Raw genomic sequence first — 26,959 nt, forward strand, 5'->3', positions numbered from 1 at the left:
CCAGGACATCTATGTGGGCTGGTCTAGACCCACAACGCAAGGGTCTTCCGGAACTCAGGGCTGTGACATTGTATGGCTGAGGGGAACTTCATCCCCCAGCAGGAGCTCCCCATTGGGGACACGACAATGCCGCCCCTCATTGTGGCAGACGCGGCCTACCCCCTACAGTCCTAGCTGATGTGGCGCTACACTGGGCACACCCAGCCGAGCCAGGACCTTTTTAACAAGAGGCTGAACTGTGCCCGGAACACCGTTGAGTGGGCATTCGGCTGCCTCAAGGGGCTTTTTAGATGCCTCTACCCCAGGCTGGAGGTGGGCCTCCCCAACGTCCCAGTGGTGGTCGGGGCCTGCTGCACCCTCCATAATCTGGTGGAGGTGAAACACAACCCCTATATTCAGAGGTGGGCCGCTGAGGTGGGGCACAGGTACAAACAGCCCCCTGCTGCCTCATGCCACCAGGCCCAGCAGGACGGGGTGCGTGTTAGGGAGGCCCTGCACGAGGCCTTTGAGTGGGGGCCACAGTAACCCCCTATGCACACACCCCCCACCTGTACCCTGCACACACACACACTCTGCACACACACGCACACCCAGCAGTGCCCATGCATGGGGGACACAGGGTAAACTATAAAAATAAATATTTACTGTAACAGAGAACTGTGTCCCTCATTATTCAGGGGGAACTGCATATATGTGTGGGGGGAGGGTGAATGGGGAGAACTATATACAGGTGTGTGGGGAACTATTTACATGGGGGGGAAGGTGAATGTGGAGAACTATTTACATGGGAAGGGGAAGGGTGAACGGGGAGCTGGGGTGGGGAGGCGTCACCCCTCCACGGGGCTCGATGGCTGGGAGCCCCATTGCCCACACCCACCCCTTCCTCCATGGGTCCGGGGGTCCCGCTTAGGCCAGGCCGGGGCCAGCAGCACAGGGAGGTAAGGGCACAGCTCAGGAGCAGTCCCCATGCCTGCTCTGGGCTCAGCACTTGGGAGGGAGTGGGGGCCAGGGGCTTGACCTCCAGCTGTCCGGCCCTGGCCAGCAAGGTGTGGGCCAGGCAGATGAGCCTGGCTGGGGGGAGGTGGGGAGGGATCAGGGCCTCAGGGTTGGCCTCCTCGGGGGGTGGGCAGTGTGGGGGCGGCAGGGGAATGGGGGATTGGGTTGTGGGGGAAACACTGGGTGGGGAGGGGATGCACAGGCGACAGGGGTGCGGGGGATGGTGGAGAGGCGATGGGGGGCATGGGTGCGGGAGTGGCCCACAATGAAGCGGCGGCAGGGGCCAGGTGGCCAACCACGGCCTGAGTGAGGGTGTCCAGGCGGGACGCCACTTGGTCCCGTGCCTGCCTCTCCATGGGAAGCCACTCCCACATGACGCCCATCAGCTCCCTCAGGGTGGCCACGTGGGCTGTGTGCCCTGCCTCCTCCTCCCCAGCCTGGTGGTGCCGACGGAGGGACCAGCAGCAGCCCCATGCTGTCCCCGTCGGAGCCTGGGCTGCTCCCCCTCGCCCTCTGTGGCTGGGTTCCCTGGGCCCATTGTGGGGCTGGTCCGGCTGCCAGCTGCTGGAACAGTGGAGACATAAGGGGAGAGGAACGGGCCATTAGTCCTGGTGAGGGACCCCCTGAACCGCCCTAACCCAGCCACCCCATCCTGGCAGTCCTGCAGGGACTGTATCCGGGGTTCCCCATCTGGGTTGTGGGAGCACTGGCTCTCCCTGCCCCCTTGGTCCCTCCGCAGCCTGGCGGCATGTGGTACTGTCCAGGCCACATGGTGCTGAGTGCCACACGTCGGCCCTGTGAGTCCGGGGCGGTCGTGCCGTCTGGCTCACTCATGCCATGGGGCTGATGTCCCCATGGGTGGGCTGTGGCCACCCTGGGAGGGATTGACTGCCCCCTCCCCAGGCCCTGTGGCTGCCTTTGTGCACGGTACATACCTGTGGGTCCCTCCAGGAATCTGGGCGAGGTGTGATCTGAGGGGGCCAGGCTGGATGGGCCCAAGGAGATTTGGATGATGAGGGCCCCCTCATTTGAGCCCTCATCATCACTGCTGGCCGGGATCTGTGGTGGCCACCTGTGGGTGGCTAGAGGTCTGGGGCGGTCCTCCCCCTGGGTCCCCGTCCCCTCCTGCTCTGTCTCCATCAGGGGGTCTCCCGTGTCGGGGAACACGGCCGGGGCTGCTGCCTTCTTGGGCCCAAGGATGCAGTCAAGATCTTCAAAGTAGGGGCAGCTAATGGGAGCTCCTTCACCTTGGACCTCACCTGGTTCGGGGTCTGGGTGGGGTGACCCCAGCCGGTGAGGCCCTTGGCGAGGCACTCGAACGTGGGTGTGTTTCAGCACCAGACCCTGGTCTGCTGCAGGACCTCCCCATCTGCCCAGAGGGCAAGGAGGTCCTGCAGTTCAGCGTCAGTCCAGGAGGGGGCCTGGCACTTGGGGGGCTGGTTCCCCTCCTTGGAGGGCTCCCCAGTGTCCTTGGGGGGCCCCTGGGGTGGGCGGGGGTCGGGGTGCTGGCCATAGTGCCAGGGAGGCCGGGAGGCAGGCTAAAGCATCGACCCTTGCTGAATGGCTGTGCAGCAGCGTGGGTTCCCTGCTGCTTGCATGCTCTCAGCTTCCTGCCCTGAGGCTTCTGGGAGCCTGCGTCCTGAAACACAGCTGGACACTGGAGCACAGAGCTCTGCTTGTGCTGTGAGTGGCACCGCCACCTGCCAGCTGATCGCGGCCACGGAGGACCCACTGTTTCGAAAAAGCGGGTCGCGGAACATCTACACTTGCTCTCTTTCAAAATTGGCTTTCAAAAGAGGGCGCTTTTCCCATGCCGGGAGTGGAGGACCAAGTTCAAAAGAACAGGGGAGTTCTTTCAAAGTTAACTTCAAAAGAGCGCCGTGTCAGTGTAGATGCTCTGTGGCTTCTTTCGAAAGAACTCAGTCTTCTGATCCTAATTTCAAATGTACTTGCCAGAGTAGATGCACCCTTCATTTCATGATCTCAATTTCAGTGGTAGTAAAACGTGGACCCAGGTAGAGAGGCAATTATAGGTAGGAACCAAGATGTTTATGGCTTTATAGATTAATGTCAACACCAGGAATTACACCTGGAAATAAATAGGGTCCCAGCGAAGTTTTTTGGAAATATGATACAAATTATTTCCTGTGGTTAACCAAGTGTGGGAAGTATGAATCTACTCCAACTATAGACCCCACAGAGTCTTTGAGTGTAGCCTAACATGGGTATCTGACATTTATACCGCCCAATCTGGAGAACTTGAGGGCATCACTCCTAACTTTGCTGTTGTTAATGCTATGTTCGTTCTCATCTTGTTGTTAGTACAGTTGTCAGTCATGATTGTTTTTTAAGAAGGGAAATCTCAAAATGAAGGGTAATAGCAGGATTAAACATTAGAAGAAGTTCTTTTTAGAACAGAGCACCAGAAATCAGGACTATTTCCTGCTTTGGCTTTGAGTTTCTTGCAGCTTATCTTATGTGTCTCAATCTACCCATGTGAAAATGGGGATAATATTTATTTACCTCTCAAAAGCTTTGCGAAGCTTAATCAATGAATGTTAGTATAAAGAATATTGGTACCCGAGAACTAAATATTTGGGACATCTCAGTGCAAAATCCAGTTGATACAGTAAAAATATGAAAAGATAGTCGTTTAATAAGAAAACATAAGCCTGACAAAAAAGGGATTGAATATGAACCAGTGTGGAAGAAAGGAGGAGAAACAGGTGAACCGCAATAAAATTTGGAAAGACTACAGTTGGCATACTTGAGGGAAAGGACAGAAAACAGAACTCAGGAAATAAGAGAGTGGGACAAAATAAAAGTATGTGGGATGATTCTTCACAGCAGATGAGTGATCTTTTCATATCTGTACACACCCACTAGGAAGGGGCTGATTTTAACCTTTTCAAACCAGGAGTGTTCACTTGTTATAGAAGCAAAGATGCCGAGAATTTGGTTAAAACTGGGCAGTTTCTTTAAAACTAGCCACAGGAAATTGAAGATTGTTTAGATTCAGTTAGAAGACTTTTTCTATGCTGCATGTAGATCAGCTAAATGGCTGCATCTACAATAGCAAGTTCTGTTGAAAGAATTTTCAAAAGAAGGGGGCTCTTTCGAAAAAGTCCATGGAGCGTCTACACACAAAAAACTTTCTTTGGAAGTAAATGGAAAGAATGTGGTGTTCCTTTCAAAATCACTCATCCTTTCTTGTGTAGACACTCCACAGGGCTCTTTCGAAAGAACAGTCTTCATTTTCAATCCTGGGCCTGTTCTTTCGAAAGAGCCAGGGCTGTGTGAATGCTCTCTTTTGAAAGAGCAAATCACTTTTTTGTTCATGGATGCAATCTTTCGAAAGAAGCTCTCTGTAGTGCAGACATAGCCCAAGTGGAATTGTTGTAGCCATGTCAGTCCCAGGACATTAGAGAGAAAATGGGTAAGGTAATATCTTTTATTGGACCAATTTCCTTTTGTTAAGAGAGACAAACTGCTCAGCTTACTTCAGAGCTCTTCTGTGTGAGTTTGAAAGCTTGTCTCTCCCACCAACAGAAATTGGGTCCAATAAAAGATAATATTGTACATATCTTTGCTCTCTAACTTTATGAGACAGTTTCATAGATAAGTGGAAATTATGTTACATAAATTTGCATAACACAGCATAATACTTTCCTTATCATGGAACAGAAACTCTGACACCGCCCACTTCTAAGAAAGATTACCATACTCTGCATGAAACTTAAAGAAGGCTAATACAACTTCAGTTTGCTAACTCCCTTATTTTCCTTTCTTTCAGGCAGAAGAACAAATGGAAAAGGATTTTTTTTCTTCTGAAGATTTAAATAAAATTAAGCTTTTGGTTTTGTCCCTGCTCAGTGCTTGGTCTAGTCTTAATCTTTGGTTGCTGTGTTTGTATTGAAATCTCTCTCCAAGCTTAATAACAGAGAGGTAGCGGTGTCAGTCTGTACTCCAACAAAACAAAACAGCAGAAATGTAGCAAGTAGGTATCTCTTAGTTCACTTGAAAACAATATGGAGACAAAGTAACATATTCAAGGACTGCATTACAGGCAGGCCCTAGAAAATGGATGACTCATGGGATTGGAGTTACTGCACAATGAAACTCTACACCAATAGCTTAATTGAAATTCCAGATCAATAGTGAATGAGCGTAATTACTGTTCACCAGCTGTACAGCAGATTCTGAAATGTGAGTTGGGGATTTTAGCCTGGTTCCTACTAGACTTGAATTTGCAGCACAAGTGGTGGTGAGAACAAACCTGGATGCAGGTGGAAATTCAATTACTGTTTGGTCCTCTAGGACAGAGTTGAAGCACACTGGTGAGTCAAGAGGGATGGTTTTCAAACTCCATTTGTTCTAGGAAGTATTAATTCTATACACGTTCTGTTCCAGATATGGAATTTTAAACTACATATATTTTTTCAAATATCCTAGTTCACCACTTGGGATCCTTAATTCCAAATGTCCTATTTTCCCCAATTTGCACCAGCACATGCTATAAAATGTTGAACCTGGCGTGAAAGCAATTTACTACAAGTCAACCCTCTGTACTCTGGCTTTCTCTTATCTGGCAACGTCTCAATCCAACATGTTTTTAATTAGCCAGATGACCACTTATTATGGGTGGCTGTGAAAAAGCCAGGTGAGCAAAGGCTCAGGAAGGAAGGAGCCCATCACAGAGTGTCTGCCTTCTTGGGACCAAGTCAGAGGATGTAAGATTTTCTCCCCACATCATTCCAATTTACTCTGTCCACACAAGTTTCCAACAGGCTGAAGAAAGTCTGAGATGGCAGGAGAGGGACTAGTCTGGGTAGGAGTAAGGAGCATCCTAGCAAGCTACAGGTGCAGCCTAAATGGAAAGAAAGTCTGAAAAGTAGCAAAGGAAAGAGTGGGGAGCTGAGTCAGTGGTAAGTAGGGTGAGGCACAGTCAAATCAGATCACATGAAAATGTCCAGCTTCTAACTGTAGCTAATCCACAAGGATGCTGGGAGAAAGCAGCCAGGCAAAAGTCAAAGTTCAGGTCAGTGGTCCAGAACCATACAGCAACATAATCAGGAAAGCCTATCTGTTGCATCTGAGGTACAGAGAAGGAGATGTAAAGGCAACCACAATGGTACAAAAACAGGGCCTGTTGCTGTGAGCAGACTTACACAATCACCAAGTATGGCTAGCCAGGAAGGAGATGACAAAAAGGCCTCTTCACCAAACAAGTGAATGATGCCAAAGGTACAAGATTATGTGGGAAAGACAAGGATCTTCTAATGCCTTTTTTAAAAAAGACACTTGCCCTCAAAACAGAGATGGATTTGAAGAGATCATTGCTTGACAAGCCTCAAGTCAGAGTTTTCTTTACCCCATTCATGATGTTTAGCTAAGAATTGTATTGTGCCTCATTATTCCCTGGTAACACTCACACTCCCCTGATTGGAGCACCTTCTCTTTTCTGAAAACTCTGTTGAAAGTTCTCTTTTCAACATGTACACCCAGAAGTTGGTTTTGGAACTTGCCCTGTGCAATCTCAAATGTGACTCAACTGTTTGCACTTGCTTTGGAGCACATGAGGGGAAGAAGATAGGATGGGAGCACAAATGAAGCCAGACAGCTAAAGCAGTCAGCACGAGCAGACTGCAGGGGTCTGTGGAAGTTAATCTTGACAATCCCCTGGAACTGCTCTTTTTATTATTTGTACAACTTAAAACTGTCCAACTCTTTCATCATAAATAAGGCAGTAAGTTCAAACACAAAACAATTTCCTGTACAACCATTTGATGGATTTGCAGCATTCATCTGGCCCTACATTAAAATCCAGGTTCCAATGCCAACAGAAAAGAGTTGGAAGAGCTTTATGTTCCAATTAATTCTCTACTAGAAAAACCAGCCACAGTATCTAATCTCCCTCCTCCCCCCACACACTACCCTACCCTACGCCTGCCCAGCATTCTCTTTCCCACACCCCAGATATGAAAACAGATAGCAAAGTCTATAACCTGCTGTTTCCTGACAGTGACTCATAGCTCTGAGTCAGCCTTTGTGTTCTAGGGAACCTGGAAGTCTTTGAAATGCATTGTTGATTTTGGCAAAATTATTTCTCATTGCTTTGAGCGAAAAAACAATTTACATGCAGCATTCTAGTTCTGACATTAGATTTAAGATGACAGGGTAAAAAAGGATGACCTAGGATTTCCTTGTAGTGGACATACTGCTTAGGAAAAATGGAACCTCTAATCTGGTACACAATTGCATCAAAAGACAATAACTGATTAGCAAGGATCTCTACAGAGCATTTGCACCGAGGTCTGAGAGTTCACACCGTGATTGCACATATCCCCACCTGCCATGGCAGAGTCCCTCCTGACTGCTACTTATGACCTTGGACACAGCTACTACACTACAGACTGACCCCATCTGTTCTCCCTCCCTCCACATCTTGAGAGAAGAGAGATTTCATCTCCTGGGATGTTCAGTCTGCTTCTCCTCATTAATAGCCAAATCCAGATCATAGCTGCAGTTACATAAATATACCACGATTAGATCTGGTCCTAAAGGAGCACTCCTCCCATTGCAGGAAGAAATGTGATTGTTCAGCACCTCTGAAAAATCAAGCCTTTTCCACATATAATATGCCTTTATATTTGTTTAGGAGCCAAACTTTATAGAATTGATATTTGACAATGCTGTTGCTAGCCCATAACTCATAGATTGTCATACCTTTGTTTTAATCAGGGCATTACTAAAACAATCTGGTGTCTCAGACTCTTGGGCCAGGTCTACACAAGACCTTAAAGGCAATCATAGATACACAATTCCAGCTACAGAAATGGTATAGCTGGAATCAACATATCTACAATCGACTTATCTGGCCATCCTCACTGAGGGAGGTTGATGGGAGAAACTCTCCCAATGACCTCCTTTACTCCTCACAAGATTGAGGAGTACAGGGGTTGACTGTTGACTACTGGTAGCTTGATTTCATGTGTCTCCACTGGACGCATGAAATCAAACTCCAAAAGTTTGACCCTGAGCAGGTAGATCTACTAGGTAGTGTAGATGTACCCCCAGAGTTCATATGCATTCCTTTAACTTGCCTTCCTCCCTTCCCACAAGGTTAGAGAAGGGTATAGAGAAGCATTTCCTTTTGTCTTGGCAGAGAGGGCTATCACTGTTTTTCTTAGCATGTTTAAACATGACATCAGCTGTTCCTCACATTCTTAGATGTTACCCATCTCTACAACCTATCCATGTTGCAACATCTTCTGTTCTGTGCTCCCAAGGTGATTTTTTCAATAACCAACACACTTATGAATACTTCAGACTTCTTTTGAACCCTCCCTCTGAGGTTTTCCAAGTACATCCCCTCCCTGGCTACGTCTACACGTGAAGCCAACATCGAAATATGTAGCAACATCGAAATAGGCTATTTCGATGAATAACGTCTACACGTCCTCCAGGGCTGGCAACGTCGATGTTCAACTTCGACGTTGCGCGGCACCACATCGAAATAGGCACTGCGAGGGTACGTCCACATGCCAAAGTAGCACACATCGAAATAAGGGTGCCAGGAACAGCTGCAGACAGGGTCACAGGGCGGACTCAACAGCAAGCCGCTCCCTTAAAGGGCCCCTCCCAGACACAGTTGCACTAAACAACACAAGATACACAGAGCTGACAACTGGTTGCAGACCCTGTGCCTGCAGCATGGATCCCCAGCTGCCGCAGCAGCAGCCAGAAGCCCTGGGCTAAGGGCTGCTGCCCAAGGTGACCATAGAGCCCCGCAGGGGCTGGAGAGAGAGCATCTCTCAACCCTCCAGCTGATGGCCGCCATGGAGGACCCGCCAATTTCGACGTTGCGGGAAGCGGATCGTCTACACGGTCCCTACTTCAACGTTGAACGTCGAAGTAGGGCGCTATTCCGATCCCCTCATGAGGTTAGCGACTTCGACGTCTCGCCGCCTAACATCGAAGTTAACTTCGAAATAGCGCCCGATGCGTGTAGCCGCGACGGGCGCTATTTCGAAGTTAGTGCCGCTACTTTGAAGTAGCGTGCACGTGTAGACACAGCTCCTGTGTGTGTATGTTTCGATAGACATCTTTGCTCCAGCCAGGTTCATTAACATTTTAATTATTATCTCCCCTCCAGAAGAATCTCTCTGATTTCCTAATTAAACTCACTATTTTTATTGAATAAGAACACTAGAATTGAATAAGAATAGATGTGGGAAATGGTATTTTAAATTAGTCCAAAGCTTTCCTTTTAAAGGATCCATTTAAAAATTTTATTGATTTTCTTTGCTTTTAATTGAAATTTTCCAGATATAAGGGAGTGGGGGAACCGCAAGAACCTGAAACATGACAATAAAAGGAGAATTCAAAAAACTTGAATGGTTGAAATGTTTTTAAAGGTTCACCTGAATGAGCGGCTCAAGCACTATCACCAGCTCGCCATATTCCTCAAGTACAGTTAACATACACCCTCATGCCACATGCTCACACACATCCTTGCTTAACAGTGCACAAAGTGGGTTGTGTAATTTACTTCCCGTCTACACCCTGTACATTCAAGTTAAAAGCACATCCAGAAGTGCAGGTGAACACACCACAACAGCAGCACTCAGTGTTAGGCTAGGTCTTCCTTGACAAAGATGTGCTTTTACCTTGAGGTAACATTCATGTTAGCTAGCCTGCTGTAAAAATAGCAAGGAGACAATGTGCCTGTCTTTCTACAGCCAGGTAAGCTAGGTGGAAGGGTTTGTGCCCACCTCAGCTAGCTTTTTCATGGTATGTATTACAAAGTTCCTAGTCTTCACTCAGAATTTTACTGCACGACAACTCTGGCATGTTTCTTACCTCACTCTAGCCTAAGCCATGCATCACCCCCACCCCCGCCTTTGTGTCAATGAAGACAAAGGCTCATCAACTACTTTCACATAATGACAGCACTTGCTGCTCACTCCCGTAGGCTCACAGTGTGTCTGGCATCCCATGATGCTTACAACCACTGCTAATATCATGGGAGAGTCCGGTACATGCATGTCACACCACCTTCCCTAATCACCCATTCTTCCTAGCAATTACTGCAATCAGCATGGTATATCTCCTCCCCTCCCAAGATACACAGTGTGAGAGTTCTGGGACTGCAGTCACTCCCAACAGCACTGAAATGAAAAGGTCATTGTGTGCTGAACGTTAGAGCAGACCAGCCCATGCGTCTGCACTGTAAATATCAGTCTGCAATGTTAACTCCTTCTGGGAAGGAAATCCTGCTGGAGAGTGAGTATTATGTGCTCACCTAGCCTAGACCCACACTATGGGGTTTCATGTAGTGCATGTGTGAAAAGGTGTTTTCCAGGGTCAAAGTCAACCCCAGAATGCCTCACGAGCATTGAGAAATAAGAAAGGTTGATGGGCGAAATGTTGCCATTGACCTTCCTCCCTGTAGACAGAAATCGAAGTCTACCACCGATAAATCGATTTTAGCTATGCAAACAGCAGTTACTGATGCTCTTTTCTTCTTTGCCACCTGTCCTTGTATGCATGGCAGCAGGACCTCTCAGATTTCACCACACCCTCACTCATTACTCTTCTCCATTGGGTATGGTCTTGGGCAAGGTTCTGCCATCAATGAGGTGAAGGGTCATGGCGATGAAGGTGCAGAGCAAAGACAGGATAATGACGGAGCCTCGCTTGACTCCTATTTGGACCTCAAAGGGGTCGCTCTGGGATCCATTGTTGTTCGATACTGTGGCAGTCATGTTGTCGTGAAGCAGCCTTAAAATGCTAATGATTATTTTTTTGGAACAGCCAATCTTTTTGAGGTTAGGCCACATGGCACTACGACTGACTGAGTTGAATGCTATGGTCAGGTTGAAGAAACTGATATATAAGGCTTGGTTGTGTTCACAACATTTTTCTTGCAGTTGCAAGGCAGGGAAAGTCATGTCTGCTCTTCCTTGAAATGGTTGGAAGCCACACTGGGATTCTGGAAGAATTTCTTCTGAGAGTGGCAGGAGTCGGTTTGCATTGGTCTTTCATCAGATCTGTTTCCTCTGACTTCTCCATTTTGTGACAATCTTAATCACCATCATGGATTGAGTAAGGCAGTGATCAGGCCAGCAGTCATCTGCACTAGTCATTTCATGTGTGAGAAGGACATCATGCTGATCCCGAGAGCCAACAGTGACATAGTTTATGAGGTGTCAGTGCTTTGATCAAAGATGTTGCCATGAGGTCTTAAATTTGTTTTTCTGGAAGAACAGGGTGTTCATGACAAGCTCGTGTTTTGCACATTTTGTAAGTCCATTGGGGTTACTCTTGCTGACTCCTTTTTTCCTAAGGTAGTCTGCCAGAGCTCCATATCTCTTCCAACCCTAGCACTGAAATCCTCCAAGAGAATAATCTTGTGTTCTTTGGGTATGTCTTTCAGGACCATGTCCAGTTGGGTATAGAACTTCTCCTTCGTATCATCTTTAGCATCTAGGATTGGTGCATAAGCACTGATGACAGTGAGGGCACAACAATAATACCAGAAAGGATCAGAAGAAAAAACTTGTGCTTACCACCCTTCTCTTAGAATAGCAGCCTAATTAGTATTCCATGCAAGTTGAAAAATCTACTTGAAGCCCTTTGTAGCATGGACGTTCCATATAAGAACCTGTTAAACAGATCAAATTTTTGACTTGCTTCATATTTTTATGTGAACCACAGAGTGTATTCAGTGTTTCTCTTGTTTAACATAAAGTGCATAACCGTTATTTTAAAAAATAACCTGCCAAGTGGATACAACAGGATATGGTGCCGCTTTACAAGCTCTGCATAGACTTTAAACCAATGGTTGGGGAAGGCAGAGAACTGGCAACTCTGAGTTAGCTTAGGTCTGTACAAGGCAGCCTTTAGAAACAAGGCTCTGTTGACACAGCCCTGTTGCTAAAAGTCAGTGGGTGTGAGTGCTGTTTGTCAATACTTTTGCTGACAAAATACTTCCACCCCCCAGTGATCAGGTTTCACTTTGTGGGGTGAGAGAGCGCTCCAGCGACAAAGCAGCATTTTCATGCGTGCTTGCAAGGCAAAACTGTCAGGTGAGGGTGTGGTTAATGACAAACCTGCTGAGCAATTGCAAGTGTAGATACAACCTTAATCTCAGTATCTATTAAAGCTTATAGCCCACTAAGAACTCCCTCCAGCTGCCTTTCCTCCTCCCTCTCCTCAATTTCCACACCCCGCTCCCACTTCCCATAGAAGTATGGGTTAACTACTTGTGCTAAACAACCTGATTCACCTTGTATGTTGCTGTAACACTGAATATATTCCAAGAACTAAAGAAGAGCTCTGTGTAGCTAGGGCTCTGTCTACTCTGGCAGATGTAAAGCCCAGGCAGTTACAGATCTGTTCACTGAGTGCAGAAACCACTGTTTTGTGTCCACAGTGTCAGCGGCCAGCGCAGTAGTGTGATCACACTTGCAGAGCCATTTGGAGTGGTGGACTTTGGGCAGCTATCCCACAGACCCCCTCTTTCTATTCTGCTGCTGAGGATTGTGGGAAGATGGAGGGAGAGTTGTGAGACATCCTGGGTCTAGTCCCAGTGCTCCGTGGCATCACTTTGCATCCCAGCAGCCCCATGCTTTCATCCACATTTGGTGCCATCTTTCAATGGCTTTTGAACTATATATTCCGCCTCCTCCATCTGCAGGAATGGGTCCCAAACTGTTGAAAAAAACCCACTAACATGTCAAGTTACTTCTAAAACTACAAAGTGGCAATGAGGAGTCAGACACTGATCTTGCCATGAATAGTAGCTACAATACAAGGTTTCTTGTGGCATCCACAGAAGTTCTGAGCACAATGGAAAGCCACGTTTGGTCCTGGGAAACAAGCACTGAGTGGTGGGATCACAAATGTTAAACAAATCTCGACAAGGAAAGCCACTTTCATGGGACTTTCATTGGAGTGTGTGATGAGCTTGCCCCAACCCTATGGCACTAGTTACACAAGAATGAGCACTGTCCTGCCAGGAGAAGTGTGTGGTGATTACACTGTAGAAGATGACTATGCCAGACCACTATTGATCAGTCACCAATCAGTGGGGACTCTTTTCTCAGACCCAGGGAGGCCAACAGCTACCACAAGCCCAGGGCAAGGAGGGAGGGGTGCCTGGTTCCACGTCCCCACATGGGGCAGGGCTAAGGGCAGAAGGAGCTTAATCCAGGGCAGTCAGCCCTTAACACCACTCAGACTGCAACACTGGCCCCCTTTCTTCTATTAGAGCCGTGTGGAGTCGTGGAGCAGCACTGCTGCAGCATTTCAAAGGGACCTGGAGCTCTGGCTGCTGCTGCTGCTGAAATACTGAGCATCTGTGCAACTACCACCTTTGCCTCCCATTGATGGGCCTGTCGGGACCAGAAGATCACTCCGCGTAATCCTGGGAGACACCACCTCCCTTTATGCCATCATTTGTGAAGACTTGACAGCAGCAAGTAGCGGTGGTATGGAGGGAAGGGTGAAAGCTTCAGTCAGGGCTAGGTGGCTGAGGCTCAGTGCCTGGAGGTTGAGTTTGAACAGCCTGAGACCAGGGCTATCATAGAAGCACAAACTGGAACCATAAGGATCAGGGATGCCTTGAGGCAGCAATTTGATGCTGAAGGTCAGTAACATTTGCTGCCATGCATGGAGTGCAGAGGCACTCCAGAGGGTGCACTCAGTACAGCGGTACCTTTGCTTCACTAGAGTTTTGGAACCCTGGCTTCGGTGAAGGCAGGAGGAGAGTGTTGTGCAGCTGTTCCATCCAAAGTGCTTGCAGCTCCGGGAACCTGTCAGCTTGGCGCTCAGTGGTCAAGAGCAGCTTTGGGGCTTCGTTCCATCCCTCAGCATTTGCCTTACAATTCCTCTTCTGATGGTCCCTCCACACCTTCAAGTCAGGCACAGCAGCCTGAAGCATAACTTTGCACATCAAGTCCTCTTTGCTTTCCCGAGACCACTTCCTTGCCCTGCACAGCCATAGGGAGTTGCAGGGCTTGGAAATGACTTACTGTGCTGTAACTTGCCAGTGTAGACAAGGCCTTGAATGCTTCCTTCTCTCACCAAAAGAAGCTGATCCAATAAAAGACATTACCTCACCCACCTTGCCTCTCTCTTCTCCTGGGACTGACGCTGCTACAGCAAGACTGCATAAAGCCTAGGGGTGGCATTTTTAATGTCACTTTATGGTTGGAAGGGGAAGGAGAGAAGGAAATTGGGAACTGCTACAGAAATGGATAGACAGACAGAAGAAAAGAGAAGATACTCAAGGGCAAGAAAAGGAAACGTATAAAATCAGAGAAAGGAAGATTGCGATAGAAGACAGCATAAAGTGGAGTTCCTGTGTATGATTTTATTTCAGACAAAATGACACTGAATGTGAGAGCATGATGCTAAGTAAACAGAGTGATAACTAAAAGATTCAAGTCTTGAATTTTGTGCTGCCCTCCCACATCATGAATAGGAATTTGTCACATGAACATACATGGGTCTAAGCATGTCTGAGACAAATGCATTTAACAGTTCAGTTAACACCAAAGGGGCAGGTTTTTCCAGTATTAGCCAGGGCTATTGAAGTATGCCCCTTGATTTGTATTTTTTACATCCCTAGAATAATGTTGGAGACCAATGACAGGATGATCTAAATAACTTGGGTATTTATCAGAAATTTCCTCTTTTCCTCTGGGCAATCTACAGGTTTCAAAAGTTGAAACAGGCACATGTTTCTAATTAGAATACTTCCACGGCTTTCACAGATCTATCATCAGGCTTGTGGTGTGCCAACCAGGACGTCAGAAGTGATGCCATACCTTTGGTGTGTGTTTCTGTTGTACTTAGAGTTGTGTTTCTTTGTGCTAAAAATCAGGGTGTAACTTTTAAGACCTCATCCTCAACTCACTCGAAGTTAGAGAGTTGTGCCCTTATACATCATCAAGTTTCGAAGCTCAGATTCTGAATTCACTGGGTAAAGGTCATTTCTTACAACAGAAAAATCATTCAAACCTCAATATTCAAGAGTTTCCTGTTCTTAAAAGAAGAAACATGAACAGAAAAAGACCTGCTCCCATTTGTTCAGAACTTAGTCTCCCTTTACTGTGCACTTGTTACGTACTATTGTTAATAAACAATAGAGATGTTTATAAGGAAAAGATTTTTGAATGTATTTTTATCACAAAGGGTTGCATGAAACAACACCATTCATTTCAATTACATCAGAACCTGCAGCAGCACTTCTGTCCCCACCCCTAATAAAGTGGTGTCTGAGGAACTCCCTCTATCCTTCCTTACCCCCATTCTCTCATTCACTTCCCCACCTCCACCAGCACTGCCTCCTGAACTGGAAGAATAAATGTATTGTGTTAGATGCAAAACTTACACTGGATGTAACACATTGATCTAATATATCAATTTTATTGACCAGTACTATGATTAGATTTCACTTAAGCAATTATGTGGCTGTCACTTCCAATCTAAAGGCAGGAAACAGCACAGACTCAAAAGGGCAGGCCTGCTGGAATTAACAGACATGGGTCACTGCACAGAGGAGTGCTAACCCTACAAGGGCATTTTCCGAGCATTTCAAGCAGCGTGTTCCAGACCACCTCAGTGCCCTGAGGATGGCTACGTTGCTACCTTCCTTAATGTTGTCAAAGTGATTTATCAAAGCCCGCGGCCCTGTTTTGGGATGGACTCAGCCTCCTCTCTTTAGTGCTCACATTAATCTCTCCCTCCTGGACACCAGGATCACACCCCTGCACATGAGACCATCAATTAGGTTGTGAGGGGAGGGGTCAGCAAGATCATTCTCTACCCTGCCCATTACAACTTGAATCACTCACTTGTATGGGGGGGCTGGCTGGAGCCAGGCGAGTGGTACCATCAGCAGCCTGCTCTGCTCCACCAGAAGTACAAGATGGGGCAGGGAAGGGCAAAAATTTTTGACAGGAAACACTCCAAGATTTTGGTAAGTGGTCAAGGGCCACACTTTCCTGCAGAGGGGAGGCAGGGATGGGCCAGAGATTGGGTGCAGAAGGGAGCTGAGGTAGAGGACTGGGGTGCAGAAGCGGGGGGCCCGTGAGGGAGTTTGGGTTAAGGGAGTTGTGACCTGAGGCAAGGGGGTATAGAGGATTTGGGTGGTGACCTGGGGCAGGGACTTGGGGAGAGAGAAGGGCTGGGATTTTAGAGGAGGGTCTGGCAGGCAGATGCTTCCCCAGGTGGCTCCTGGCCAGCAGCCCTCTGAGGTAGGTTCCCTGCCTGCTCCAGCCCCAAAATGGTCAAGTATGCTCCACATGACTCTCTGCTCCAGACACCGGGGTGGGAGGAGGCTTCATGTGCTGCTCCTGCTCTCCAGCAAAATCCCTGAGCTCCTCTTGGCCAGAAACTGGCCAATGGGAGCTGAGACATTTTTGCTGATGGGGTGCACCAAGTCCCTGGGGTCTTGAGCAGAGATCTAAATGGAGCAAGAAACTGCTTAAAGTAGCAAGGGGCATACCCATGCTGCTTTAAGCCACTTCCTGCTGAGAGCCTGAGGCTCACAGTGAGGCAGTCCATGGTGTGGACCCAGCAGATTGCTCGACTGGATCCAGCTCACAGACCGTATCTTGCCTGCTCCAACCTATGGCCCCTGTCTACACCTAGTTATGGGGCCCTCTGCTCCCCTGGAGGGGGCGTGTCTCTGCTTTGTTCTTTTTCTCTTATATAGCTTCAGAGCCAGTGCTCGGCATAAGCAGATTAAGCAAGTGTTTGGGGCCCTAGCAGCATAAGGGGGGCATCTATTAATTATTAGTATGTGTTGTGGAGGGCACAAAGTTATTCCTGTGCAGGGCCACCAATTGGCTAGCACCAGCACTGTAGTGACTTCCAAATGGCCAACCGTGCCAGGACTGGATGCAGTCCTGCAGTCCCCTCCCCACAGTTATTAGTTGATAGGATTTCTCTCAAGGATAAAAATTATAAAATTATAGACTAAAGAAGGATAGGGTCAGTAAATTAACTTAGGAGTTATTAGTCTGGTGCTATGTATGTGTTACTAGTTTGTACAGTGTACAATTTGCAAAAAGCATGTCAGTAACAGAGAAGTGTGTACCTTATTTTAGTCACTTAGCAGCTGAAGTCAGGATTTCAGTTCCTAAATCACTTAGGCCCTTTAAAACTGCTCTGATTTCTGAGTAGCGTCACTAAGCTGTACTGCAATAGAAATAATGACACTTTCAGGCATCCATTGTTCTCATTTACTTCAGTCACCTGTAAAAGAGGTAATAATGCAACTTCCTTCAGAGGGCATTCTGGCAAGCAGCTAGTTGAGCTGAGCAAACATTTCTCCACTAAAAAAATTGCAAAGGTGTGGAATGAAATATGTAATGAATTCGTGTCAGTTTTAGCACATGCTGTAAACTCTTTCATACCCAGCAGCCCCGGGATCAGCAGGTTGCTGGATATTCAAATATTCTGGATAATAGAGAGGTATACCTAGCAATGCATAACACCAGAGAAAAACAAGATTAGATATTAAGAAACAAAGAAGTGTGTGCAGAGTATTTTATTTACCAGCAACAGTAGTATAGTAAACTGCAAACTTGCACTATATTTGCTGTATTTATTTGTGTTTTATTTCACTATACCGTAGTTATGGAAAATATAACTAAAATTTACTTATGGTCTACATGCCAGTTGTTTGAGAGTTCCAGATAATAGAGTACTGGATATGAAAGAGTTTACTGTCATTTAGTCCGAAGAAAGCAGAGAAATTCAGAAGTGTCATAAAGGACTTTTTTTCTCCTTTTCAGAATGCTCCAGTTTTCTAGGTTGGATACCTGGGAGGAGAAAGACACTTGTTACATAACAGAGGAAGAAGTGGTACCAGTGCCCTTACAGCCTAAAGCCCAGTGATTTGGGTGCTCACTGGAAGTGTAAGAATCCAGGGTTCAAGTTACTGTTCTGAAGAGGGATTTGAACCTGTTCTCCCACACACCAGGCGAGCTCCACAATCTAGTTGTCACCCCATTCTCCTCAGTTTTGTCAAGCTAGCTTGCATCTTCTTCTCTGTTATTTAAAAATGGCCAGATATGTTTCCAAAATAAACCAAATATTTTATTTGATTGAAAGCGTTTTTTGCAACTTCTCAATTCACTACAAATGAAAAAAAAGATGATCAGCGAATGAAAAGAATCATTTATTTTTACAGCTCTGGGAACTATTTACAGAGCTTTGGAAGTTTAGATGGTAAGATCATGATCTATTTGAGGATCAGCTGCACCTAATTCCCTCCTTTGAAATTATATGTCTAAATTCTCAGCTGCTTCAAGTTAGGGCAGCAGATTTACTCCAGCTGAGGATCACAATCAGTTCCAAGTGAAAGTTGTTTTGCTGCTACATGGGATTTATGTTAAAGAGTAAACCAAACTTTGCAAGTGAATGTAATTCTTTTGAACGAGTCTCGTTCTTCTGTCTTGGAGTCATAAGTCCTCTATCCACTAAATGGACACAAGCACCAGAAGTACAAAGCAAACTTCCTTACCTTATCACACATTGCTTCTCAACCTTCATGTTGACAGACCAAATTGTGGAGAGAGATTATTTAGATCCTCATGTCCATTGAGAAATTAGGGCTCTGCTGATGCTTCCAAGAAGGAATGTCACTCATAAAAAATAAGGGTTTTTTTATGCTAATACTTGTCTACTAGGATAGCAACAGAGGCTACCAACAACTGCCACTTTTAAGAAAAAAAGTGTTTTCAGGTAAGTGTATTTAGTGATAGAGAACATTAAGGACAATAAATCAAAACAGTCAAATCAAATGCCTAACACAAATATAGCTTATTACAGGGAATGTCTATGGGTGTATCAGGATGTATGACTAAAATGGCAAATATAGAGGCTATAATACAAGCTCTGAGCAATATTGTTTTTAAACTAAATTTTATCAGTTTTCCATGAGTAACCAACTGCTCTTTATGTACCATTGTTTCTAGTATTTGATGCAGACTATAAATACATCCCACTTATTTAGCTCTTCCAGGGTTATCTGGTCTGTTTTTAACATATTAAGAATGAAGAAGAGTTGTAGAAAGTGTGAAATGGATTTTTCCCACTATTTACTTGATGGGAATGTACAAAATACAGCTATATGTTGTTTTAATCCAAAGGTTTGTCCAAAGGAAAAGCTTTCATTCTGCTGTTAAAGCTGCAGTCACATTTCAGGAGCTATTCTGACTAGACTTTTCCCCTTTTATTCCCTCCAGCATAGACTATAGTAATGATTATACTTTTCATTTTTATAAAACATTTACCCTTGTTCTCATTTCATGCATTGTGCAAGTGGGAACAGTTGCATTTAAGGCACTGCAGTTTTGCACAAAAGTGGGTCTGTCCAATGAAAGCTCATCACCTAATACATCATTTTGTTAATCTCTAAAGCACTACATGACTGCTTTTTTGTTTTGATAGAATACAGACTAACATGGCTATCTCTCTGTCACCAGACAGGAGAAGAATTACATCTATTTCAAATTAAGTTGACTAAACTATATTAAAATGACCTGTCTAAAGTCACACAATAAGACATGCATCTAACTAAGGCCGCGTCTACACGTGCACGCTACTTCGAACTAGCGGCGCCAACTTCGAAATAGCGCCCATCACGGCTACATGTGTTGGGCGCTATTTCGAAGTTGAAATCGACGTTAGGCGGTGAGACGTCGAAGTCGCTAACCCCAGGAGGGGATGGGAATAGCGCCCTACTTCGAAGTTGAACGTCGAAGTAGGGCATGTGTAGACGATCTGCATCCCGCAACATCAAAACAGCGGGGTCCGCCATGGCGGCCATCAGCTGAGGGGTTGAGAGACGCTCTCTCTCCAGCCCCTGCAGGGCTCTATGGTCACCGTGTGCAGCAGCCCTTAGCCCAGGGCTTCTGGGCTGCATGCACAGGGTCTGCAACCAGTTGTCGGCTCTGTGGATCTTGTGTTGTTTAGTGCAAGTGTGTCTGGGAGGGGCCCTTTAAGGGAGCAGCTTGTTGTTGAGTCCACCCTGTGACCCTGTCTGCAGCTGTTCCTGGCACCCTTATTTCGATGTGTGCTACTTTAGCGTGTAGACGTTCCCTCGCAGCACCTATTTCGATGTGGTGCTGCCCAACGTCGAAGTTGAACGTCGACATTGCCAGCCCTGGAGGACGTGTAGACGTTATTCATCGAAATAGACTATTCTGCTTGGCTATTTCGATGTAGCTATTTCAATGTAGCGTGCACGTGTAGACGTAGCCTAAGTGGGTCTTTGCCCACAAAAACTTATGCTCTAAAAAATCTGTTAGTCTGTAAGGTGCCACAGGAGTTCTCATTATTTAGGCAAGGTAAGTAATAGAACTCATGAATCCAGCTGATAAATCTCCTTCTCCAACTACTGCAATACATCACATACATCAAAGAAATTTTGATTTTTATGTGAGAGGAAATGGGAGATAAAAGTGACAGTCAATGTCACATGCTCAAGAGGACACAAGAATACAGACTGCTGGTTTATTTGAAGCCCTCACACTCCCTGTTTGACTAACTACTTACTCATGCATCCTGAAACACCCTGGACACTCCGAGTAATGTGGCTATATTTGTGTCATGCCTTTGGGACCACATGAAAGGGAAATTAATCATCCTGAGTTTGTCCTGAAATTATAATATTGAATTCTTTAGAACAAACACCACCCTTCTGACAAACCTATGGCAGCTATGATGCTTTCTACTTATCAAGAGCATCACCGGGATCCCCAAGCGAGGAAATAAAGCCTACCCACAGTGACATATTCACCTTCATCCAGTTCATCCCCAGCATGATTCCGTTCAAATTTAGAAACTTATTTCAAGGATGAATTTTCCCCCTGGGCCTTTCTCATTTCTAAGATAAAAATCAAATAGATGTTTAAAAACGTTTTGTATGAGAATGTGGCCAAGCAGAATAGAGCCAAATTAATTCATAGCATTGTAAACCACATGCTGGAGAGAGAAGTGCAGAGAAAGATAAGGTGAAAAGGAGTTTTATTTTCATGGCCACTCAAGAGGCTACTAGCACACCCTCAAGCCGCATGTACACTAGGCTGCTACGTTGAAAGAGCAGGCACCATGTTGAAGTGGCACATGTCTTTGCTACACATGCCAAGCACTACTTTGAAGTCGAAATCGACGTTAGGCATTGCAGACATCAAAACCGCCATTCCAATCACAAAATAGGAAGAGCGTGCTACTTCAACATCTAACTTCAACCAACAGATCCAGACCCACCAGAGCGCAGCCAGACCATGGCCCTGGAACAGTGGCACCACTGCCAGTGCCCACCAGCACCCGTTGCCACAGACAGTGCCACACCCTGCCCCTGGGGGGAGGGGTGGTGGGGGTGGGCCACACAAAGGGGCTTCCCACAGGGCCACCACATCCACGGGTGGGGGACAGGGGATGGAGCCAAAAGTGGCTGGTGGAGGACCCTCCCACATCATCACCTCTGTCCGGTGCCAAGTGGAGCTGGCTGAGTGCTGGCTCCAGTTTGAGGAGGCAGAGGCCACCTTGGCCTGGGCAGCCTGAGGGGAGTTTATGGGCACCTTCCAGGATATTGTGGCCTCCTACCAGCAGCTTCTGGCCTGGCTGCCCCTTCCCGCCAGCTGCCTCACCTGCTGCCCCTCCTGCCCTGGCCCCACCCACCAGCCTCCTGGGAGAGGACCTCACTGGCCTGGACCACCGGCCCAAGGCCAAGCCCTGGCCCTACCTCCCATACACCCCGCCGCTACCCAGCCACTGCAGGGACCCCAGATGAGGGGCACAGCATGGGATGCAGGGCCAGCAGGGGTTGCACCCCTACAACGCTGCCCCAGAGTGATGGCCCACCGGGCAGGCCACCTAGGTCCCCCCTACTGTAAAGAGTTTGCTCCTCCACTGTAAATAGTTTTCCTCCACCACTGTACATAGTTGTTCATTCCATTATGTTTTGCAGTAGGTGGTACCGACACACAGTTTTAGCAGTTGCCATTACACCATTTTATTTTTCCAGAACCCCTGTGGGCTGTGCGCTCAGTGGGCAGAGGGTGTATGAGAGGTTGGGGGAGAGTGTGCAGGAGGCCCACCAGGGGTAGCTGGGGTGGATGCTCACTGGAGTCCCTGATCAAAGTACCAGCACAGGGCCTCTTGGACATGGATCCCATCCTGGTGTGACTGGCGGCTAGGGTCAGCAGCTGGCTTCAGGGTAGCCCGTTCCTGCCTCGACTGCCAACCCCTGCACAAAGGCCTCCCCTTTACTCTCCGTAATATTGTGGAGCATGCAGCAGGTGCCCATGACCTAGGAGGTATTGAGGATGCCCACGTCCAGGTGGGTGAGGAGGTAGTGCCAGCTCCCTTCAAGCAGCCAAAGGTGAGCTCAACCACCTGGCAGGCATGGCTGAACTGGCCATTGAAGTGCCCCTGGATTGGGGGTGAGGTGGCTTGTATTAGGCTGTATGAACCAGGGCTGGAGCAGGTATGTAGGGTATGTGCCCCCCGGCGGGATCTCCCTCTCGGGGAGGTAGGTCCCCACCTCCAGCCGGCTGCACAGATCTGAGTTCCGGGACACCCACGCGATGTAGGTGCAGCCAAGCCAGCCCACGTATATGTCCTGGAACCAGCCCCGGCTGTCCACCATGGCCTGCAGGACCATGGAATGGTAGCCCTTCCAGTTTATGAATTGTCCTCCACTGTGTTCCAGGGTGCAGATACGTATGTGGGTCCTGTCGAGGGCCCTGAAGCAATTTGGAAACCCAGTGCACCAAAGCCCATGATGGCCACATGCAGGTCCCTGATGTGGACGACCCTCTGGAGGATCAGGGTGTTTAGTGCATGGACCACCTGCAGGGAGGGGACATAGGTGCCTATGAAGGTGTGTGGGGTGTGCCTGGCCCCCTGGCCCCACCCTGACCCCCCACCATGGGCCCCCAGCTCCCAGTGGGTGTGTGCCTGGGCCGCCTTACCTCCATCACAACAGCCCCAACTGCAGCCTTGCCCACACCAAATTGGTGTCTGACAAAGCAGCAGCTGGCTGGAGGGGCCAGTTTCCAGACAGCTATCATAACCCTCTTCTCCATAGGGAGGATGTGCCACATCCAGTTGCCTGGTGTCTCAGGGCAGGGGTCAGCCACTTGCTGATCTCCCGGAAGGTCTGCCGCAGCATCTGGAAATTCTGGAGCCCACTGGTCACCGTCCCACTCCCCCATGACCAGTTGCTCCCACCACTTGGAGCTGGTGGAGTGACTCCAAAGCCAGTGGAGCACATGAGGTTGGTGGGGCCAGAGGACCTGATGGTCTGGGACATCCCTTTCTTCCCCTTGTGGGGGGGCTCCCTTGTCAGGAGCTGCTGGGCAGCTGCTGTGGCTAGCAGGGCACTTGCTCAGCTGGTGGCGCCAGCAGGGTGTCAAGCTGCTGCTGCTCCATGGTCTTTCCTATGGGCACTGTGTCTGCAGTCTGGTGGCAACTCCACAGGCCTTATGCTGTGCAGGCTGAGTGTGTTTGGGAGGGGGCCTTTAACGGAGTGGCTTGCTGCAGTCCCTAAAGGGCTTGTCCGCCCTGTGACCCCATCCACAGTGTTTCCTAGCCCTTTCATAGAATGATAGGGCTGGAAGGGACCTCAGGAAGTCATCTCATCCAGCCCCCTGCTTCAAGCAGTATGAACCCCATGTAAATCATCCCAGCCAAGACTTTGTCAAGCCAGGACTCTAAGGATGGAGAATCCACCATGTCTCTAGACAACCCATTCCAGTGCTTCACCACCCTCCTGATGAGGTAGTTTTTCATAATATCCAACCTACTCCTCTCATTCTGAAACTTCAGACCACTGCTCCTAGTTCTGCTATCTAACACGACTGAGAACAATTTCTCTCCATCCTCTTTAGACCTCTCCTTCAGGAAGTTGAAGGCTGCTATTAAATCACCCCTCAGTCTTCTCTTCTGTAAACTAAATAAGCCCAAATCCCTCAGCCTCTCCTCATAGGTCTTGTGCTCCAGGCCCTTAATCATTTTTGTTGCCCTCCGCTGAACCTGCTTCAGCACATCCACATCCAAAAGGCAGCCCAAAACTAGACACAATATTTCAGATGTGGCCTAACCAGTGCCGAATAGAGGGGAACAACCACTTCTCTAGATCTGCTTGAAATGCTCCTCTTTATGCACCCTAATATGCCGTTAGCCTTCTTGGCTACAAGGGCACACCATTTACTCATATCCAGCCTTTCATCCATGAGAACCCCTGGGTCCCTTTCTGCTGTACTGCCACTAAGCCAGTCAGTCCCCAGCCTATAACAATGCTTGGGATTCTTCCATCCCAAGTGTATGAGTCTACACTTCTTCTCCTTGTTGAACTGCATCAGATTCCTTTTGGCCCAATCCTCCAATTTATCCAGGTCTCTCTGGATCCTATCTCTACCCTCCAATGTATCTGCCTTTTCCCCTAGCTTAGGGTCATAGGCATACTTGCTGAGGGTGCAATCCAGCCCCTCATCCAAGGCATTAATAAATATGTTGAACAGCACTGGCCCCAGAACCAAGCCTTGGGGGCACTCTGGTTGAAACCAGCTGCCATCCAGATATTGAGCCATTGACCACTACCCATTTGGCCCGCCCGTCAAGCCAGCTTTCTTTTGAAAGAAGCTGTTGGTACCTGTAGACGCTCTCCTTAATCTGGGCAGACCCTTTTGATATGCCATGGAGCCCTCTGACATCACTTGTCGACGGGGCCAGCCCCAGCCCGTGTGTAAACACTACATGCCAAAAGAGTGTCCTTTGATCACTCTCTTTTGAAAGACACTCTTTCAAAGTAACACTCTAGTGTAGACATAGCTATGATGTTTTCAAAGAGCATAAGAAAAGGATGGAATTTAATGTGGCATATGTAATCTGTCCTTAGAGCAAGTAAGAGAAAAAGTGTCTATATCTTTTTTCTTCTCTTCACAAATATTCCATTTTTCACTCTGGTTTTATGATTGAAGTTTTAAAAAACTCAGTGTTTTGGTTTACTTTGTCATAACAAAATCTCCCTGGGGTTGTTTTTTTTTTTGTGGGTTCAGATTCCCAGAGATTTAACTGGAGTTTCAGCTTCACGGCAGAAACAATTATTGCATCTTCAGCTTCTTTTTTTTGAATCCTGTTCTCCAAAAAGTTAGAAACCATTTTGGTCTCTTTGATACATCTTCTCAGACTGCTTCCCTGACTATCCAGGAGTGCAGCAGAGTAATCAATGGTGACACTCAATCACAGCTGATCAGTGTAGTCAGGCGTCTCTACCAGAAAACTTCTGGGACATCCAGTCTTCTCCCTTTGATGTTATTCACTTTGGCCGTGTGCATGTGCTGTCTTTGGACAACAGTGTAGACCCTGCAGTTAGCCAACACTGCAGACCTCCGAGAGCCCCGAAGAACCACAAATCAAGTGAGGTACGAAGGCACTGGAGCCAGGTTTATTGTCCTTGATGTATGGTCTCCAACACCCTCATGAGTCTCCAATATGGCTCAACAGTTTCCATTGGTACATGCATACGCTGTGACAATGGATGCAACTCAGTTGACAGCAAGGGGGCTTCGTCATCCCCTAGGTCACTCGACACAGCCCCTGTTACACACGCTTTTATACACAGGTATAAAGAGGTTACGTATCCAGGTACAACCACCTCATTGTAATACATTGACATCCCTCAATGTAACTAGATGTACCCATTAACTTGGGGAATAATGATGGTACCAGCAAAACAACACGATCCATTATGCTGTCATTACGACCTGTTCCTGAGCTTGGGTCAGAATGTACCTGGTGGTAAGCTGTTATCTATGGGGAGTGTATGGGGAGTGCGTGATAATAAGCAGGATGTGTTTATGTGTATCACTAAGTACATAGCTCTGGATGCTTTCAGGTATTTTTATCTGCGTTTAGGCCCTGTGACTTACCAGCTCTGTCTCTTGCTGCATCCCTGTGGGCAGAATCTACCTAGCACAGTTTTTGCTATAACCTGCCATTGTTCAGGCTTGAGGCCTTTAGCTTTGCTGTATTGACTGTTGTCCTTGGCCTTTAGCTTTCCACCAAGCCTCTCATTACTACAATCAAATCTTAAAATACCTTGAGGACCGATCTTAAAATATCTTGAGAAGTCTCTGAACACGGTGACAAAAGATTGCTGTGTCTGATATGCCTTGATGTGCTATAGCTGAGTTTGTGAGTTAGTCTCTTAGTAAAGGGTTGTTTGAAATTTACAGATTCTTCAACCATCATGACCACTATGTGAGCATCACGCTGGTGTTCAAATCCCTGGTTAGGAGAGGCTACTTTTCCCCCTCTCTCCCTCAGTACAGCCCCCAGTAACTCAATGATTGGAGCCACTGCACTTGTTTACCAAACCTTGTGAGTTCAAACCTTGTTAGATGCCTTTTCTGTCGCTATGGATAGGTTACTTCTGTCATGGACCAGATAAATGGTGCTAGATCATGCTATGATTGTATTGCACGTATCCACATGTAATGTCTCCTCTTGCTGCCCTGTGCAGTGCCTGATATCTGTTGGAAACTGATGCCCACCACTATATTGCAATTAACTGTGTAGCACATTATTTTCCATCTTTAAAAGTATTCCTCCATTCCCTTGCTATTAAAGTACTGATCATGTCACCACATTATGAACACATTATCGGGATGATGTATAGAAACTGCTAGACAGTGAATGAAGCAAATAGTGACTCTAACTTCTTAAATTGTTTTATTCTTCTTACCCAAACAACAATACTCTATAATAAAATGGCCTATTAACCACAGACCACCAGGTTAATAAGTACATCAACAAAACAAATGCACTAAATTAAACCAATGCATTAACATTCATTAGTATTTCACTGTTGATTCCCAAACATACAGCTGATGCATTATTATCAGGCAATAATTGTCACAGCAGAAAATAG

Source organism: Carettochelys insculpta, chromosome 8, assembly GCF_033958435.1.
Source record: "Carettochelys insculpta isolate YL-2023 chromosome 8, ASM3395843v1, whole genome shotgun sequence".
Taxonomy (NCBI): domain Eukaryota; kingdom Metazoa; phylum Chordata; order Testudines; family Carettochelyidae; genus Carettochelys; species Carettochelys insculpta.